Here is a 21,762-nt window from a genome sequence, read left to right as displayed (position 1 = left end):
ACCAAGTCCCACCATATCCTGGCATCCTTCTTGAGCAAAGACGAGACGCAGGATATGCGGTCCGCATTACTGAGATTCATGTGGGCCAGAATCGGCTCCACATTCCTTAGCCACTCTTCTGCCTCAAAGGGGTCTGTAGTCCCTTCAAAGTTTGGAGCGTGCTACTTGCAGAACCTTTCATACACTGGCTTCATGTGCTATACTGGATACGGCGCGTAGTTCGTCATTGGCCATCCCCCATATGGACCAACTTGTTGGGGTGCTAGGGCCATTTGTTGTGGCTGCGGCTGTGGCTGTGGCGGAGGCTGAGGCTGAGGCTGAGATTGAGCCTGTTGGCGTTGTTGCTGCAAAAGTTCCTCGACTTGCTGTCGCAGTCTGGCAATCTCCGCAGTGTTGTCAGCTGGCAGTGCCGGCGCGTTGCGGCGGGCAGTAGCACGCACTCCCCTTCGGCGAACTGGAGGGACTTCATTGGTTGCTGGGACGGCGTTGGAAGCGTTTCCGTTAGTGCGTGCAGATCTTCGGAGCGACATCGTAGCAGAGTTCTAACAGTTGAAAGAAACATGTTAGAACTTTACCTAATAGGCTCTAAGGCAAAAACTTATTCTAAAAAAAAACATATCTCGGACCTATTTATTATGACTTCTTATGAAAAATTATATAGGTCTTTATTTATTATTAGAGTGGGTTTCTATACTTAGAAAAAAAAAGTCATCTTTATTTTCTAAGTGTGTTTCTAATCATCCTATATGACTTAATTCTCAGGCTCGAAACTTATCTTTGTTCCAAAGTTAACCATATTGAGGGAGGGCTGGGATCAATAAAATCGTTCCCACTACTATGGCCCCCTAACTCTCAATAAGGAAACTTGGTTCATTGATTTGTATCCACCCTCACCGAACTTATTCATTATTCATTTTATTTATTACTTATTATGATTGCGAAAATAAAATCAAACTCATACATGGTAATAAAATAGCATGTTATTCATTTGGAAAAAAAAAATTCACTTATTACAATCATAAAATAAAGAAATAAATAAAACAAACAAACAAACAAATGAAAACTACTATTCTAAAAATCGGGATCTTCTACATCCGATCCTTCATCTAGCATATCGTCATCTATCTCCTCATAATCATCATTGTCTTGAGCCTCAAAATTTCCTCGGGGAAGATTCAAGAAGATCCTATGTTGTTGTTTATTAGTGAATTGAAACTCTAAATCATAGGTGAACTTAAGTATGAGAGAATAATATCTTAGGGCTACTTGTAAGTCATCATCATTATTTATAATCTCCCATATTTCTTCTAACGTTAAAATTACTGAAGGAAAATCTTTTAAAAGCCTAATTACTAGGGCATATTGTTCTGCAGCTCTCATCATGATTTGCTTATACTCTTGAAGGTGACCTATCTCTTTGTGGAACAAGATCAATCTCCGAGTTATTTTCTCTAGTGTTCCTACGGTGTTCCTTGGCTCCCTTATTCTTTTTAAAGCCTTAATGGCTCGGATATCCTCATAGGTTAAAGCTCCGTTCATTCTTAACTGAAAACATAAACACTAAAGTTGTTAGCTATACTCATAAGCAAAATAACTTGTAACTTAAATACTTACTTGGTGGTCAGATTCGGAGCTTTTGACTGTGTGTATCGAGGAGAACTTCATGCGAAGGAACCGTTGCTCTGATACCAACTGTAATGACCCACTACTCTAGACTTTTGGACCATTAACGAAACTATACATACAAATCCTTAATAAAACTTACATTTACGAAAATATCATAACTTTATTGGAAACTTGTAGAAATAAAAGTTACTTTCATAAAATAAGTAGGATATGGGATCCCATTGTCTTTAAAAACAAAACATGATTTAAAATGAAAGGAATTACATAAGAAGTGCGGAAAATACATGTAAAGATCAAAAAAATGAGACTACATCCTCAACTCTCGAACTCTCGACTCCTTGAATCCATTCACCACCGATACACAATCCCAAGCATCCACGAACCTTATCGCCACTATAGCTATTTTCCTACACATAAAACAAAAAGGAATGAGCCTAATGCCCAGCAAGGAAAATCTAACACATACATCATGCACATAAATTTCATAATAAACATAAAGACATAACATAACACTTATTACATACACATACTATAATGGCCATTATTACTTGGGGTCCCATAAACTAAACAAGTCATATGCCCATGAGATTAGTGGGGTCCTACTAGCTAAGTAGGTCATATGCCCATAATCTATTTGGGGTCTTGTTAGTCATATGGGTCATATGCCCAAGCCTACAAACATACATATCATAACATTTATCATAACATAAGAAACATAAGATAACATATAGAACATATAACATATGCATTTCTATCCTATTTTCCTTACCAAAGTTACCGGGATAAAAGGACAGTGTTGGGACTTTTGGAACACTCCTAAAACCATGTATAACAGGGTGAGTAGATTGAAGAAAAAGTAATGAAAGAATGGAAGGAATGGAGTGACTAAACCTTTGAGAAACATACTTACCAAAAACTTATGTGTAAGTTCTTAGATTTCCTAACCAAAATAAGAATAAGGTTAGAAGACTGAGTAGAAGACTATGAGAAGGAAAAATAACATGAAACCAATGAACTAGAGAGTGTGGAAATACCTTGAAGACTTGTAGACCAATCTAAACCTCGAACCGAAATACTATGAAATCTTACTTCCCAAAGTGTTTGATAAGCTTATGGTGATCAAGCTTATGATTCCCCAACCCAGGTGTTTACACTCTCACACTCACTTAGCACTTGCAGCCTCTGAACTTAGAGCAAAAGATGAATAATGGCTAGGTACTAGGTCCTATTTATAGAGTTTAGGAATGAAAAGATCTAAATTTTACTTTAATAAAAATAATAGCTTTTTAGGTGAAAATAATTTGAATAATCGTTCAGCAGAGGCTGAAAACTCGTTCAAAAAGATGCTGGACTTATCAAGAGGTTGAATGGCTGAAAGGAAAAAGAATTCAAAAACTTTTGAAATATGCTGAAGGAGGCGATATATCGCCCCTGTAGGCGATATATCGCCTGGGCCAGTATGCCCGAGGCTGTCGTGCATCGTCTCGTGTTTTTCGTATCTACGTGCAGCGATATATCGCCCCCTATAGCTGCGATATATCGGCACACACTGATTAATTAAACACGAAATTACACATTTTTAGCTAAGTTTGAATGGAGTAAACAACCTTGACTAAGCCCTCAACGTATTCAAAGCTGTTGACTGACCTTATAGCATTCAAACTTTACTCCTTATTAAATTTAATCCTCAAAATACTTAATCCTTAATCATCCATACATAACATGTGCTTAAAATCCTATTGGTCATTATCTAAACCTTATAGTATAATAAATATTATCCTTAATATCAGTCATATAATCAAACCTTAGGTTAACATTAATATTCTTAAACTATAGGTTAAACTTAGAAAATCTATAAGTACTACTATGAGTGTCCAAATAATTCCCGGTCTGAACCAAAAATCCACAGTTACAAAGATAATGCTATAAATACTATAATACTACTATCTAACTAGCTAAGTAAAGCTCTTGGACTCTACATAACATGTGCTTAAAATCCTATTGGTCCTTATCTAAACCTTATAGTATAATAAATATTATCCTTAATATCAGTCATATTAATCAAACCTTAGGTTAAAATTAATATTCTTAAACTATAGGTTAAACTTAGAAAATCTACAAGTACTACTATGAGTGTCCAAATAATTCCCGGTCTGAACCAAAAATCCACAGTCATAAAGATAATACTATAAATACTATAATACTACTATCTAACTAGCTAAGTAAAGTTCTTGGACTCTACAATATAGGGGCGATATATCGCCCTTAGTAGATATTTTTTTTTATTTTTGTTTTTAATTTTTAAAATAAGCTTTGACTCCTTAGACCTGCCCTTGGATAGTTTTGACTGAGTCTTCAGCCTTCGATTGACGAATATTCAAATATTTTCAATTATTATTCATTATTTTATTCAAGCCAAAAAGAAGATATTTTGTTCCTAGAACTCTATGAATAAGACTTAGTACCCAACCCTTCCACTCACTCTTCAAGCTGTGATCAGAGACTCCAAGGTGCTAGTGATTCCATAGAGTGGTAAACACTTGGGTTGGAAAAAAGCTTTGCCATTCTTAAGCTTTATAAAATACTTGAGAAGTGATGTTTAGTGTATTTCGATATTGAAGATAGACCAATCCTTAAGGTCAACTAAGGTACTCTTATTCTTTAAGTCTAGTTCTTTAAACTACTTTAATTTTTCTTTAGTTACTTATATTCAGATCCTAACTTTTGATATTGGTTTTTGATTAGGTTCTTGAAACTTAAAGATCTTCCTTGGTAAGTTTGTTTTGAAGGTTTAGTTTCCACAATTATTCTTTACCCTTTAGAAATACTCACCATTTTTATTGCTGGTTTTAGGAGTGTTCCATGTCCCGCATTTGTTCTAAAAAATCCCAATTTTGGTAAGGAAAATAGGATAGTTATTATATGCTTATATGTTATGATTATGCTATAATATGTTATGTTATGATATGTTATTATGTGTTATGATATATATGTTTTGGGGTTTATAGTTGTTTAAATAGCAAACCCCAACACTTTTATGTTCTTGGGGCTTATAGTTGTTTAGTTAGCAAACCTCATTGTATTTTGAGGCTTATAGTTGCTTAGCTAGCAAACCCCAATATTTACCATGTACATGGGTTATAGTTGAGATATATGTTTGATAGTGTATATTTTGTGTTTACGTTTGATGTTATATATATATATATAAATGTTGGTAGATTTTTCCTTGCTGGGCATTAGGCTCATTCCTTTTTTCTTTTTAGTGTGATGCAGGAAAATAGATACAAAGGCGGAAGGATTCTTGGAAGCTTGGCATGTGTGTTGAGGTGAATGGAGTGGATGGGCTGCGTGTCGATTCGAGGACGGCGTTATTTTCTTTAGTCTCTTAAAATTACATTTTTATGTATTTTCCGCATTTAGCTTTGTAAACAATTTCATTTAAAGTTATGTTTTATTTTTAAAACAATGAGCTCATTTATGTATTACAAATATCATTTTAAAGTTTTCAATAAAGTTATGAATTTTTCTCATGTATGTTCTCTTCAAAGTAGTAGTTATGTCTAGTAGGTTTAATGATCTTAGTCTTAGAAATAGGTTGGTCATTACATAAATCTATCAGATGGAAATGGTTTCATAGGGCTTTTGACAAAGAGAAAAATATATCGTAATATTTTTCTATCCCTGAAAACTCTCTCAGACCTAATATTCCAAGATCTCATGTGTTGCGAATATCTTGTGAATCAGAAATTTTCCTACCATTACTCTACGTGCCTACACATGTCTTGAGGTGTAGAAATACATCTTGGAAGATCTTGGTCTGAATATTTCAAAGTCTTCTTTGGATTGGATGTCCGTTGGAGATACAAAAAGATAGCGAGGATTCTTTATAGTTCTTTAACTGGTAAATCCTCATCTTTTTATTTCTCTATGACTAATGTTTTGCATGTTAATGGATCCGATTATTTAAAATTTGTCTAAATAAAAAAAAATTTAAATCTCTGCTGCGCACATGGTAAACTAGTTACCAGGAATTAGTACCAGAGCAGTCATTAATCTTTGCATACATTAATTGTTGTGTGGGTATAATATGCATTCTTATATTATTGTAATATGTGATTGTTATCCAGTAAAATAGCATTTGTGACGTGGCGAAGCATTTCTTGACACGTGGCTAATGCCTGGAAGCATCTGCTAGAGTATCGAGTAGGAGACACACCAGATGTAAGACAAGCCTGTCTTACTCGCGACAGTCTGGTCGATGGTTCCATAACAAAGCAATATTTATGGGAAGAACTTTATGAATCCCGAATTTATCTCATGCAATCTTCTGAATATCCCACTATTCCGGGGATAATATTTGTAACAATCTTTTGTAACCTACCTTAGGCCTATAAATAAGAAGAGATGGCTTAAGGAAAGGGACTTTTGGATTCTGAATCATTAGACATTGTAGAATTGCCCCAGGAAAAATTGGTATTGTTTTGTGAGAAGTGCTGAAACTCATTGAACCCCCAGTTCTATGATCACACTTCTGATTTCATATTAATGTTATTCTAAGTGGACGTAGGTCATTACCAAACCTTGGGACCGAACCACTATAAATTACGGTGTTTTCTTTACTTTTGTCATTACATTATTCTCTTTAAATTCGTCCATATCATTCATATTTTGACTCCGTGTCAGTTGGCTAAATCGTGGGTCAACATTCTGGTGCTTTCATTGAGAGGACGATTCATCGTTGTTGATAAAACTAATGGCGAAAGCAGGAAAGAAAGTTGGTCAGACCGCCGCCGCTGCACCGTCGAATCCGCCACCTCCTCCTCCCCCTGCAAGCATGGCGGAAGATGAGCCGCAACTAGATTTTGAAGAGGAGGAAATGGACGATGCGACTTTGAGGAGCACCTTGGGCACGTTGCAGGAAGAGTTGGCTAGTCTGAGAGCCAATCAAGAGACTGCCGCAGAAGCTATGGCAAGGCAGCAGCAGGAACTTGATCGTCAGCGGGCGGAGTTGAGCGAGAGACAAGCAGAGGTGGATCGCCGCCAGACCGAGGCCATGGCAGCCCTTGAAGCGGCCTTGCTGTTGGCCAGAAATCAGGTCGCGCCTGCCTCGCAGCCTAACCAACCTGAAAATGGGCCACCCCAGGGAGGTCCCAATCCTAGCCCACCGATCCATCCTTCAAGTCCGCAAAGGCCAGAACAGCCCCAGATGCCCCATGACGACGTCCCACTGGACCCCGAGGCAAATCCACCATCCCAAGCTGCTCGAGGGAATCCCCCGCAGCAAAGGCAGAATAGGGCCGAGCGACAGCCTCGTAGTCCTAGACGCCGCGAGAATGATGGGCCACCCCAAGCGAACAAAGGTCACTACCCTTCTGGTAACAGGAGGGACTCGGAGTTAGGCTCTGCGGTCCGTGGACCCCCACGGCATGATAATGCAAGGGGACATCGCGACCAGCGCAGGCCACCCTCTAACGCTCGAGGTGTTTCTGCCAGAGACGGGAATAGAGGGAACAGCCAATCTTACCATAGCCAATCAAAGTTCAAAGATGGCCACGGCTACAACGAGGCTGACTCAGGCAAGGGCAATGCTGATGGGAGGAACGGAAATAGAGGTAAAAGCAGGAGCCAAATACCTCAAGATGACCAACCAAATAGACAAGATGCTGGGGGGCAACCCAGGCAAAATAATGTCTTCAACCGGCTCGGAGGTAGCGAGCAACGGAGAAGAGAGGAAGATCTAAGAGACATACTCAATGATCGTCGGGAGAAGCATGGTGAGAACATCCCCCCAGCAGCAGAGACCGTAGCTATTCCTACTGCGTTCCAAGCCCAGATAGACGCACTAAATCAGGCTGTGCAACAGCTGGTCGGAGGAAGGACCTCTTACATCGACCACGATAGAAGAAAAGGCACTCCATTTATCCAAAGAATAGCCAACGCAGAGACTCCCAGCAAGTTCAAGATACCTACGCTCCCAAACTTTGATGGATACGGGGATCCCGTCTCGCATGTGAATAAGTTTGAAATCCAGATGGACATTCAGAAAGTGTCCGAAGACGCTCGGTGCAGGATCTTTCCTGCAACACTTTCTGAAGCCGCACAGGAATGGTTCTTTAAGTTCCCACCTGCAAGCATAGTTTCCTGGGAAATGTTCGTAAGGGAGTTCTACGGACAGTTCTACGCAGGTCATGTCCACCCGACCGAATCAAACCAACTGGTCGAGATCCGCCAGCAGGATGGGGAATCACTAAAGGATTACATCCAACGCTTTATGCGAGCGGCAGCCGGAGCAAAGACAGTCGGAGACGAAGGAAAAATGATGGCTATAACCGCGGGAGTGAGGCGTCGTTCGCCCCTGTGGAAAAGTCTTCGTAAGGACAGGGTTAGAACCACCCAGGAGTTCTTAGACCGAGCTGATCGATATATCAAGCTCGAAGAAGCCATTGCCGATGACGGAAAACCCTCTAACAAGGGTAAGAAGGCTGCCGAACCCGCCAAAGCCGCCAACGGCACCAAACCAAATGGAAACGGCAAGGGTAATGGGAACGGCAACAGTAATGGCAAGAATGGTGGGAAACGGCCACACAATGAGCCTTCCACCTCCGACAATAAACGAGCCAAGGGTAATCGTTATGAACCTAGGTTCACTAACTACACTGCCCTCGTTGAGTCTCGAGGAGAGGTTTACCAGGCCACAAGCTCTAGTGTGCCCTACAAGAAACCTGGGCCCATTCGAAAAGACATCTCAAAAAGAGACACTACCAAATTCTATCGTTACCATAACGACTACGGACATGACACTAATGAATGCAACCAGTTAAAAGACGAAATCGAGTTCCTCATTAGACAAGGACACTTGAGAAGGTACGTACGGGCCTCGGGAACTTCCCAACGAGAAGCTCCAGGTGGTAACGAGCAGACGTCCACACGCCAACGCTCGCCACCATTACAGCCTGCCCCCGTAGCCGGAACACTTTTAACCATCTGTGGACGCCCGCACCTCGCAGGAAATAGCGGAAAAGCTAGAGAACGATATGCTCGGACTCTACGCCACGAACAGGACATCGAAATGATGACTGTGGAGGACCGAGCACCAAAGAAGGCTCGCTCAGAGGAGTATGGGATAACCTTCTCTGATGGCGATGCCCAACATGTCTGGTTCCCACATTCCGATCCGCTGGTCGTGGACATCCAAATGGCCAATATGATGGTAAAACGAGTGCTAGTCGATACAGGAAGTTCAGTAAACATCCTGTATAAGTCAACACTGGAATGCATGAAGTTGTCCGTAAGGGACCTGGAACCCTGCAATTAAACAATATACGGTTTCTCTGGAGAAGGACTCGCCCCAGCCGGAATGATCAAACTCCCAGTGACAACGGGTACAGCGCCTGCCTCAAGGACATTACTCACCACTTTTGTAGTGGTCGATTGTCCTTCAGCGTATAACGCCGTTATTGGGAGGCCCGTACTGGTCGATCTGAGGGCCATCGTCTCCATATGGCATCTAACCATGAAGTTCCCAACTGACGCAGGGATAGGATGCGTCATAGGAAACCAAAGGGAAGCCTGGGAGTGTTATAACGCCTCGATCACAAAGGCAAAAAGTAGAGCAGCGAGGAGCACTACCCCAGACCGATTGCAGATGACAGAAGACAGACAAGCCCAATCAGGTGGTAACGTCACCAAATAGGGCGTTGCCCAAAGTGAGGATATAGATTTAGATCCTCGCTTTGGGGATTTTGAAGAAAATGTTGGACCCGTCGAGGACTTGGAGGAGGTCCAGCTCGATGAAAAAGACCCGACCCGAATCGTGAGGGTTGGGAAGAATTTAGAACCTACCGCAAAGCAGGCGCTGGTGGAATTCTTGCAAGAGAACCAGGAAGTTTTTGCCTGGTCGCATAAAGACATGGTCGGGATAGATCCTGCAGTGATCAGCCATGTCCTAAACATAAACAAAGTCTTTCCACCGGTGCAACAAAAAAGAAGGCTACTCGATAAAGACAGATCAAGAGCCTTGAAAGAAGAAGTCGAAAGACTCAAAGAAAATGGGTTCATCAGAGTGGCGTTTTATCCATCATGGGTCTCCAATCCGGTGCTGGTCCCCAAGCCTAACGGCAAGTGGCGGACCTGTGTGGATTTTACAGACCTCAATAAAGCCTGCCCAAAAGACTGCTTCCCACTCCCGAGGATCGACCAGCTAGTCGATGCAACCGCTGGACATGAGATCCTCTCGTTCATGGATGCGTATTCAGGCTACAATCAGATCAGCATGCATCCCCCTGATGAGGATCATACCAGCTTTCGGACCGATACGAGCTTATATTGTTACAAGGTAATGCCCTTCGGACTGATAAACGCAGGTGCAACTTACCAACGACTGGTCAACCACATGTTCAGAGAACTGATCGGAGTAAGCATGGAGGTATATGTGGATGACATGCTGGTAAAGTCCAAGAAGGCTGAAGGACATGTGAGGGATTTGCGAAGATGCTTTGATGTGTTAAACAAGTATCAAATGAAGTTGAATCCCCTCAAATGTTCCTTTGGAGTCGGGTCAGGAAAGTTTTTGGGGTTTATAGTGAATTCAAGGGGAATCGAGGCCAACCCCGACAAGATAAAAGCCCTGATCGATATGAAGTCGCCAGGAAAGATCAAGGATGTCCAAAGCCTGACCGGAAGGATAGCTGCCCTTAGTATATTCATCTCAAAATCAACTGACAAGTGCGTTCCATTCTTCAATCTACTCAGGGGAAATAAGAAGTTTGAATGGACGGAAAACTGCGAGCAAGCATTCCAGACCTTAAAGGCTCAAATGTCACAACCTCCCATCCTATCTAAACCAATCGAAGGAGAGACTTTGTATATTTATCTGGCAATTACCAAAGTTGCTGCTAGTGCGGTACTAATACGGGAGGAAGAAGGCGTACAGAAAGCTGTTTACTACGTCAGCAAAAGGCTTATCGGTGCAGAATTAAAATATCCTCCGATCGAAAGATTAGCATATTGCCTAATTCTAGCCTCCAGAAAGTTGCGTCCGTACTTCCAAGCTCATCCTATCACAGTTCTGACCGACCAGCCCCTTCGGCAAGTCCTCCAAAAACCGGAGGCGACTGGTCGACTGTTAAAATGGGCGGTCGAATTAGGACAGTTTGACGTAACTTATTCACCACGAGCAGCAATAAAAGGGCAAGTCTTGGTCGATTTTATTGCGGAGTTCACCGAACTCCCCAGCAACGAGTTGTGCGAACAGCCTGAAGCGCCCATGCCTCAAGACAAGACTCCTTCATGGAAGCTATTCACGGATGGATCATCTAATGAATCTCACGCTGGAGCGGGAGTGATATTGATAACGCCCGAAGGGCATCGATTTCACTGCGCAATCAGGTTTGACTTCGCAGCGTCAAACAATGAAGCGGAATACGAAGCACTCCTCGCTGGACTGAGAATGGCCAGGGATATGAATATAAAAGCGCTCGATGTTTACAGCGACTCTCAGCTGGTCGTGAATCAAGTCCTGGGAGAATATCAAGCGTGAGGATTAAAGATGATGGCTTACCTCAACAAAACAAAAGATTTGCTAGCGCAGTTTACAAAGTACACCCTCCAGCAGATTCCGCAAGACCAGAATTCGAATGCAGACGCCTTGGCCAAACTCGCAAGTGCTAAAGATGCTGACGCCTTGAACATAGTCCCAGTAGAGAGATTAAGTGAACCAAGCATTGATGCGGCCGAAGCCAGCATGGAAATTCGTATAGAAGATACATGGATGGCGCCTTACCTGGAGTATCTGACAAATGGGACATTGCCAGCAGATAGAAACAAGGCCAGAACTCTGCAAAGGCAAGCTGCTAGGTACATACTGCTCGACGGTGTTATGTACCGAAGAGGATATTCAATGCCACTGCTCAAGTGCATTACATCAGAAAAAGCCAAGGAACTCATGAAAGAGGTGCATGAAGGCTTCTGCGGAGATCACGCTGGGGGGCAGAGTTTGGCGAAAAAAGTTCTCCGACAGGGCTATTTCTGGCCAACAATGAACGAGGATTCAATGGAGTACGTACGAAGATGTGATAAATGTCAAAGGTTCTCCAAAATCCCACGAGCAGCTCCAAACGAGCTAAAGCAGATGCAGAGCCCGTGGCCTTTCGCAATATGGGGAATAGACTTAATTGGATCACTGCCAACAGGAAAAGGAGGAGTAAAGTACGCAGTTGTGGCAGTCGATTACTTCACAAAATGGGTCGAAGCTGAACCACTCGCAACCATCACGACCAAGAAAGTTCTCGACTTTGTCATCAAGAACATTGTGTGCCGCTATGGTTTGCCCAGAAAGATAGTATCAGACAACGGGACCCAATTTGACAGCGACCTGTTCACCGATTTCTGCGAAAGGCATGGGGTAATTAAGAGCTTTTCTTCAGTCGCACACCCCCAAGAGAATGGGCAAGTCGAAGCTGTAAACAAAACCCTCAAGGACACCCTGAAGAAAAGACTTGAAGAAGCTAAAGGAGCATGGCCAGAACAACTGCCTGAAGTCCTCTGGTCGTATAGAACATCTCATCGAACAGCCACAGGACGTACCCCATTTTCCTTAGCTTATGGGTATGAGGCCATGTTACCCGTCGAGATAGATCCCCCCTCACATCGGTGTTTAACGTACGATCAAGACCAAAACAGCCAGCTAATGCTGGAGTCCTTAGACTCAATTGACGAGATACGAGAAAAATCTCAACTCCGAGTTGCTGCTTATCAGCAAAAAGTCGCCCGGTACTTTAACTCCAAATTTAAAGAAAGAAGATTCAACGTCGGAGACTTGGTGTTACGACGAGTTTTCTTGAATACCCGCGACCCCACAGCTGGAGTGCTCGGACCTAACTGGGAAGGGCCTTACCAAATTGAAGAAGTCCTTCACCCAGGCACCTACAAACTCGCGCGCTTAAACGGAGATCTCGTTCCACGCTATTGGAATGGAGAACACCTGCGCAAGTATTATCAATGAACAGCCCTTCTTAAAGGACTGGCTTGTTTAAATTTTCTTTTACAAGTTTTGCAAAGAGGGTTAGCCACGTTGTGTGGCTAACTTCTCGTATATGTAAGATTCTATTTCAGAATCGCTCGTAAAGACATGATTAGTCCATTTTTAATACGAAATTATAAGGGACTGTGCTCAGCCAGTCGTTCTTGCCAACCTTTGTGAATTTACATTTGCAAGTATTTGTTCATTGCGTGTGTTGTTTTGCTGTATTACAAGTATCATTTTTCCACACGAACAGGAATGTTCGGACAGGCCATGGTCAAGGCAAGTGACCAAGGACCTAAAGCTCCTCGATCATTTGGGGGGCATATAAGGCACATCGATAGCAAAGCATACTCTCAAGGTATGTAAACACATGAACAAAATGAGTGAAAGCATGCTACAAGTACTTAGAGTATTTTTCAAAATATATGTTTTGTTAAATCATGCCAAAGTACTATGCTAAGTTCGGTCATACGGACAAACGTTATAATAAGTAAAAATATTATAGCACCAAGAGTTAAGCTTTTACACCGCAAGCATTGCTGCTTGGATGTAACTGTTCGAACAAAAAGATTTACTGCCCGTGCAGCAAAGTTTAAAAAGAAACTATTGTCTTTACATCACGACCCGTGGGTCGCATGTTCAAAAAGAAAGAAAAATAGTTAATAATAAATTAAGAAGCATGGGGGGCAGGAGGGTCCTGGGTAACAACCTGGTCAGTCACTTCCTCGATGGTTTCTTCTTCCAAACCAACGACGCTTGGGGTTGCAGGAGTCGCAGCTCTTGCCTCCTCTTCAACCAGTTGAACAGCGCACCGGGCCAACTCCGCAGCTCTGACTTCCTCTGAAAGGTAAGTAAAGTCAGCACCCTGATTGTGTTTCCAGAAGTTATAGAAACATCGGAGTGTCGTCCTTTTGTACTTTTCCAGATTCTTGGAGTTGTCAAGCTCCAGCTGCTGCACCTTGCCCTCGAGAGTGGCAATAGTCTCGTCCTTAGACTTGACTACCCCCTCCAGATGCTTGATTTCGCGGAGATGAGTTTTGTTGTACGACCGGTACTCTTCCCTCAGCTTAACCGCTGCATCTTTTACAGCTTCAACCGCAGACAGTTTGGTTACCGCTGCATCCCTCTCTCGGACCACCGTCTCCAACTCCTTAGCATGTTTGGCCTCAGCAGCCGAAAGCTCCTCAGCCGCCTTCACCTGATGTTTCTCGAGAACTTTAGCCTCAACCTGCTCAAAGTAGGCCTGGGCTCGGGTACGAGCAGTAGTGGCAGAAAGTAAGGCCTGTAAACGAAAGAAAAAGAAATCAAGACTTATCACGAGGTCTGAAAAAACAAAGACTCGAGGAATAAAGAAATACTTACACTGGAGATCTCGTTCAGAGCCCTGTTCAGGATCTGGTCGACTGGTAGCTCTTCAGCTTGGATCATGGCGGTCCCAACACGCTCACCTTTGCCTATGCGTTCAATTCGGTCCATAGCAGATCGGATGGCATGGCTCACGAGCCTGGCCCCATGGGCCTCTTCGCGAGAAAGCTGCTCCCAAGCAGGCGCAGGTGGAGGGTTGGACCGAGCACGAGTGTTTTGCTGTTCAGAATGAGCTGGAGGAGGAGTGGGAGTTCGCCCAGTTGGTGCAGGACTTTGCCCAGTTGGTGTACCCTGAGGAAGGTCTTCTGGTCGATTCTTCTTGGCTGAAGGACCTTGACTGGTTTCACCAGTCCGCTTCTTTGACCTCCGTTGAAGTTGAGGGACTTCCTCTTCCTCTTCGGCCTGGTACATGTCAAAAATATTGGGAGTCGACATATCTGCATGAAAATAAACACAAGAGGTTAGTAAGGGAAGAGAAAGGTGAAGGTAAGTAATACAACAGAAAGAAGATAATAAAGTAAATACCCGAGCTACAACTACTGGTCGCTATACTATTGACTCTATTAATCATATACTCATTTTCTGGCACGAAGAAGTTTGGCCCTAGATTGGGAGCATATGTAAAGTTACCATCCCCGTCAAACATGTGACAAGGGATTGGCAGATCATTTAAAAGCGAAATAACGTTACCATTGTCATCAGAAGACTCCTCCAAGTCAACGACAGGATCTGTGGCCTTTTTTTTCCCCTTGCCTTGGGGAGCAGAAGGCCTTTCTGCAGAAGGGCTGCCCGTGGGTTCCCTGATCGAAACTCCTGTTGGCCTCCTCCTAGGAGAGGGCACAGGAGGTTGCTGCTCGGGAACCCCCTCGGCAGTAGGTTCGTCCGCCACGGACCCTCTATTTTCATGGCGAGGAGCCAGAAGGCCAGAAGACCTCAAGTTCTTTTCTAGTGTCAGAGTTTTGACACATTTGGCTGCAGCAGACATCCTGGCCAGAATGTTAGACCTCAACACCATGTCTGGTGTTGGGGTCGGACGTAACCAAGGGCCTGAAAAGCAGATCAAGTTTGAGAGACGATGAAAGGAAATACTCTATGATAAAGTATCGACCAAGACAAAGACAAATTTATACCTCCTCTCGCGAAGGCCAAGTTGTTACTGGCTATGTCCGGAGTAAAGAAGTACTCCTTGTTGTAATGCCCCACGTTCGATATATGGGTGGTGCCACCCAAAAACGTCCGGCCGGTTTCCTGGTGACAGAAGTGAAAAAAGCCCGTCCCGTTGTGTTGAGGATTGGACTTGAGGTCAAAGAGGTAGTTAACCTCATGAGGTGAAGGTTCTGGCCATTTGTTAAGTTTGTACAGGACATAGAGTGCAGCCAACATCCTATATCCGTTAGGAGTTATTTGAAAGGGAGCGACGCCGAAAAATTGGCCACCCCCACAAAGAAAGGATGAAGAGGGAGATAAGCCCCCGCTTCAATGTGATACCGGGACCAGGCGATGTTCGCTCCTCCTGGACGGTTAGCCCTCTGGTCCACAGTAGGACGTGTAATGGTTACCCCCGTTAGGGGGTATTTTCTGAAGCAGTTGGCGACCATCCGAGGGGTCATCGAACCGGCTGGGGGAGTATACCACTCGACATCAGGCGGATTCCGATGATGAGGACGAGCCCTAGTTTGGATATTAGGGTCAGGAACAAGATTCTCTCGACCACTGGTCGAGGGAGCCCCCGCCTGCGAGTCAGGCTGGGCAGGAGAAGAAGGGTTACTTTCAGACTCGGGCCTTTTCTTGCCAGAAGATTTTGAACGGGCCATTGGAGGAGAAGGGTGCGGTCTGGAAGAAGCTCGTGAGAAAGGTATCTGGTAGATGCGGTCAGCTGGTTGTTCTTCTCCCTCGAGCAGTTGGGCGAGGAGGTCGTCGTCGATGGATCTCTCACCTCCCCACAAATCTGGCATTAAAATCTGCAAACAGAAGAATGGGGAGGCGAGGTCAGAGGAGTCTAGAAGGCTTTCAGAATAACACTGGTCGAGTATAAAAGCTAAGCCTTTATATAACAGAATTCTAACAAGAAACTAAGTCTTTCTGTGTGAACAGTTTAAGAAACGGATCAAAGGGTGAAAGTGAAAGTTTTCCTGAAAAGCTTTTTCAACTCCCCTTAGGGCGGGAAAAAATTATTTTCAACTGGCTTAAAAATCGAAATGCTACTTCGATTTTACGTCCTAAAAAGCACTGATCCTGGGTCTTAAACTTACTCATAAGCCTACTCTGCCTACAAAAATATCCTATCTACAGGCGTTCAAAAAACTAAAAACCGAGAGACTCAAACAGTACACCATTTAAAAGCATGCACCACAAAAAATTAGAAGCATGGAGTTTCAAAAAACTTACCAAGGAAAATGGTCGTGAAGATGGAAGTGAGAGCTTCGGGAGTCAAGGAGCCCACCGTCTGAGTCTAGAAAGCACAAAGGAAAGTTCGCCGGAGAAAGTAAAGCTCTGGTTTTTAGGGTTTTCAGCAGAGTGGTGGCGTGCGTGAAAAGGAAAGAAGTGGCTCTAGTGATCTTATATAAGTTTGTCTCTGATATTCAAAAGGCGTGATCATTAGTTTTCCTTTTTCGAAGTATGGGGAAAAGTGATGGCCGTCAAAATTGTTTCTGGGAAACTGAAAAGTCCTGAATAGACAGGAGTGGGTTGCTTTTTTCAAGGACGCACGAAGGGTTCTGACACGTCAGGAGGCATTACCGAAGAGTCATTCGTTCAAAGTTTATTTACTGTTCGTAGTAAATAAACTTTGGGGGGCAAATGTTATCCAGTAAAATAGCATTTGTGACGTGGCGAAGCATTTCTTGACACGTGGCTAATGCCTGGAAGCATCTGCTAGAGTATCGAGCAGGAGACACACCAGATGTAAGACAAGCCTGTCTTACTCGCGACAGTCTGGTCGATGGTTCCATAACAAAGCAATATTTATGGGAAGATCTTTATGAATCCCAAATTTATCTCATGAAATCTTCTGAATATCCCACTATTCCGGGGATAATATTTGTAACAATCTTTTGTAACCTACCTTAGGCCTATAAATAAGAAGAGATGGCTTAAGGAAAGGGACTTTTGGATTCTGAATCATTAGACATTGTAGAATTGCCCCAAGAAAAACTGGTATTGTTTTGTGAGAAGTGCTGAAACTCATTGAACCCCCAGTTCTATGATCATACTTCTGATTTCATATTAATGTTATTCTAAGTGGACGTAGGTCATTACCAAACCTTGGGACCGAACCACTATAAATTACGGTGTTTTCTTTACTTTTGTAATTACATTATTCTCTTTAAATTCGTCCATATCATTCATATTTTGACTCCGTGTCAGTTGGCTAAATCGTGGGCCAACAGTGATGAATGGATGGATGTTTATTTTGATGAATGTATGTTCTTAAGAGTCATTAATTATATGGTGTTTTGGGTTTAGGAATTGTTCTTATTTTCTAGATCTACAAAATTGTAAGCCATATGGGGCCCAGCATGTTTTGTATTTTAATTTTCTGTAATAGTCTATTTGTAACGTCCTCCTAATCCAGGACCGTTACACTGTGTACTTTAAATAGTGTCAGACTTGCTAATATCAAGGGTTAGGGTTCAAAATTTTGGTCAAAGGAAATGTTGACTTTTCATTTAAAAGTTTAATACATACATGGGATCCCAAAATGTTACAACCAAGTGTTGAAGAGGGTTTATACAAGTCAAAAGTTACAACCAGCCAGCCTAAGTGACAAAATAAGGGATACAACCCTAGTTCCTCTAAGATATCATCGGTCATGGTGGACAAGCAGCCGTATATGTACACGCCACCACCAAAGCTCTCCAACTCATGGTTGGTCTAGCTTTCCTTTCCACTTACCTGCACCACATAGCACCCGTGAGCCAAGGCTCAGCAAGAAAACTTAAACATGTGCATGAATAGTAAATACAAATTCCAGATACATATCTAGCATTCCCAACAGTAATAAGCTACTCATGCATGCATACAATTACAAATAATGATCATTGGATGATTTTGGGGCCCGCTACCCTAAATAGATGACCATAGAGTCAACCTGGGGCCTTATGCCCTAGCTATGTGACCATAGAGTCACTTGGGGCCATTGCCCTTAGCTTTGAGTAACTAGCCATAGAGCTAGCCAAGCAGTTTGTTATCCAATGACCATAGGGTCGGCCAACATAATAGTACATCCCTGATTGGGCCTAAGCCTCTCGACCAGCGCACAACGCGTTATTGCCACCCCTGACTAATAAGTCAAGGCTTTAATCAGGCATTCTGAAAACCAGACAAACAGATACAGATAAGCATACTTCAGACAATACAAGTATTCATACTTATAAATCATGGTATCTTAACTAATCAAATACAAACACAGTATTATCCATGTTTCTTAACTGGGTCAAGCCCTACCTATGCAAACAAGGCAAGCAATCGTTAGACAATTATCCATACATAGAACATTCAAACATAACCTAAATCACATTCATTCTCAGGGGCCAAGCCCTATTCATAGTTATAATCAACCATCGGTCCAAGCCCCAATCACATATATCACGTATTGGGTGCAGTTTTCTTGCCTTAGGTCTGAGTACAATGTGTAGTAAGAACGACCCTCGAGCATGATCTTGGTTCCGAGCCCCTAGCAATAACCTAGTCACAATCAATAGAGAATCTCATCAAAACGAGCGAATAAAGGCTTTCAGACCGAGTACTAGCCTCTGAGAAGTCAAATTCTACTAAACTGGGTAGTAGGATCGATCCCAAGCCCTTAGGTTTGAGTTCCCGCACTCAAAACCTTCAAGGAGCTCAAAAATCCTTCAAGCACCGCAGCTCAAAACAAAAGAGTCGCGGCCCGCCCCAGGTCAGGGAGCCCAATGCTCTCCTCTATTTCAACACACACTATGACGCGCCCCTACTTGCATCGCGGCTCAAATGGAGGTTCGACACCTCCTTCTACTTCTCCTTCATGAGAGTCGCGACGCCCCAAGCATAGGGTTGTGGCTCGCCATGAAAACTACAAAATTTCCCTAGTTTCTCCAAGCCAAAACCCACCAACAACCTATCCAAACATAGCTAAATCCCCAAGGTAAAGTTCCTAATCAACTCAATATCTCAAAACACACAAAAACCAAGCCTAAACTTGGCCAAAACCTCATCAAATCCCAAAATTCATAACTGAGTTTCTAAACTCCAAAACTTTGCTAAAAACTAGAAACAGAGAGATTCAAGGCTAGAATTCGTTACCTCAGTTGCCCCAAGTGATGCTAAGCTTCTCCCCAAGCAATCCTGAGCCTAAGCTAGCCTCAATTCCTCCTAGATCGTAAGACTTCCCAAGGAATTTGAGAGAGTGTGTGAGTAAATGAGAGAGAGGGAGAGAAAGAAAGAAAGAGAACATGTTTTACTTTTGTTTGAGGGTTTTGGAGGTTTACTTAGAATCTAAGTAACCTTAAGCAAATCTCTAGGCTCGGGGTACCAAAAACGTCCCCGAGGGAAAAATGGTCAAAATCCCCAATATCCCCTTTTAATCTCACTAACTCCAACTATATCCTTGAATATTTATTCCCACTATCTAATAACCTGGTAATGTACTAGATACCCAAAAATACTCATTGACTCACCCCGAGTCGGGTATTCAGTCCCGCTATGACTTTCTTGTTAATTTGCTCCCTAGGATTGTCTCATGCCAAGTAACCTAAATATATCCACATAATAATGTGGTCTTACACATATATCACACATATGCACATATATTCCAATATACCCGTAACTGGGCCAAATTACGAAAATTTCCCTTCTAATAAGAAACTGACCCACATGCATATTTAGTACACTTAAACATGTATATCTAGTCATATTATAATATAACTCACATAATCATATAATTACACACATATATGTCGCATAAACACATAACTTTCCATAAACTACCATTTTGGCCCCCTAATCAAGGTCTTAAGCCTTATTAGGTAATTTGGGACGTTACACTATTATTTGCAAAAGTGTAAAATCTCGAGCCCCATAGCACAAAGGGTGCCGAGATCCACTTAGAAACCCCCTGTGCATAGCATGTGCCTACCCCGCTGAGCACCAGCGTGCCCCCGAGCCCATGCTGCATCCCTAGTGCAGCTCCCGCACCTACTTGAGCGCCTACTCACCTTCCCACGGGCCTTCTCGCATGTGTGCACGCCTACCCACGCCTACTCGCCTGCCTAGATGTGCATGTCGCATCGTACAAACTTGGAGCTAGGCTCTTGGGTGCCTTGAGTGACGTGCTGCGATATGACACACCTCTAGGGGGCCATTTTGTATGTATGATCATGCCTTGGTGCTTGATCATTAGTCAAGTCTTGCACCAAGTAACCTCAGGTGTGTAAGGGGTGACACTTTTGTAATTATATATATATGTCTCCTAGGAGAAAATCATATATGTTTATGGGAAGACTTTATTTCCTTAGAATGCTCCTTAGGGGGAGGTGACCTGGTGACTTAGGGAAGCACCATGGCCACTAGTAGATAGGGGCTTAAGCTGTGTACTCCCTTGCCCTATCAAGGCCATATATGAATAAAACGATGTTTATCCATGTCTTGTTGTGTATGCTTTCTTTATGGTCTATGTGTTGCTTGTTTGTTACCTTTTTTTGGCCATCGCTTGCCACTTGCCTATGTTGTATGCTCTAGTTGTCGTATAGAATGTTGGCTTTAAATGGCTTGCTTTGTGCTGGCACATGCTTCTTCATTGCCTTTACATGTACAATACTTTTATCATGGCTAACCATTGGATTTGTTTGTTGTAGGTGTGAATTTTAGGCTTACTTGCTAGTAGAGTATGCTAAGAAGTGCCTTACATTTCGTCAATTCAAGGAGTCAAGTTGGCGGCCCATGGCATTTAGTATCAGAGCTAGGTTAGAGAAATCTTGGTGACCCTGCACGATGGTGAGCAACACTCAAAGGATCGAAGCAATAGAGAGGCACGTTGGAGAGCTAGGTGACCTGGTTGAGAAGGAAAGAGATCTTAGCTATGTCAGGCTAGAACTAGAGTCGGACAACACACAAAACCATGTGGCTATGTTAGAGTGGGATATAACCAATTTACTAGCTTGCATAACTGCAATCGAGTGAAGGGAGAACCTTTCAAGTACATCCAATAGTCCTTAGAGGGAGGAATGTATTAAGGCAGTGGAATGAGTGGTGAAAGACCTACGAGATACACTAAATGACCTTGTATAGAGTTGCAGGGGGTCAGTTGAGGCATTTAAGGACAAGATGTTGGAGATGTACACTAAGCTGAACCATACCATGAGGGCAATCAGGAATCAGGCTGTAGTTGGGCCCATTGGCATTGAATACGGAAGAGTAAAAGTGCTTGAGTCGAGGCCTTATGGCGGGGCTAGAGACACAAAGGACTTAGAGAACTTCCTCTTTGACATGAAGCATTACTTCAAAGTCGTGAGAGCTGAATCAGAAGATGGCAAGGTTGCCATGTTAATAATGTACTTGTCTGCAGATGCCAAAGTGTGGTAGAGGACGAAGTGCGATGACATTCAGAATGGAAGATGCACCATAGCAACATGGGAGGATATAAAGAGAGAATTGAAGACACAGTTTCTCCCTAAAAATGTTGCTTGCATAGCTCGATGCTAATTAAGAGAGCTAAAGCACACTGAAACAATCCGAGAATACGTGAAGAAATTCTCTGGGTTGATGGTTGATTC

The sequence above is a fragment of the Humulus lupulus genome, chromosome X, assembly GCF_963169125.1.
Source record: "Humulus lupulus chromosome X, drHumLupu1.1, whole genome shotgun sequence".
NCBI lineage: Eukaryota > Viridiplantae > Streptophyta > Magnoliopsida > Rosales > Cannabaceae > Humulus > Humulus lupulus.
The sequence above is the reverse complement of the archived record's forward strand: the minus strand, read 5'-3'. Positions refer to the sequence as shown.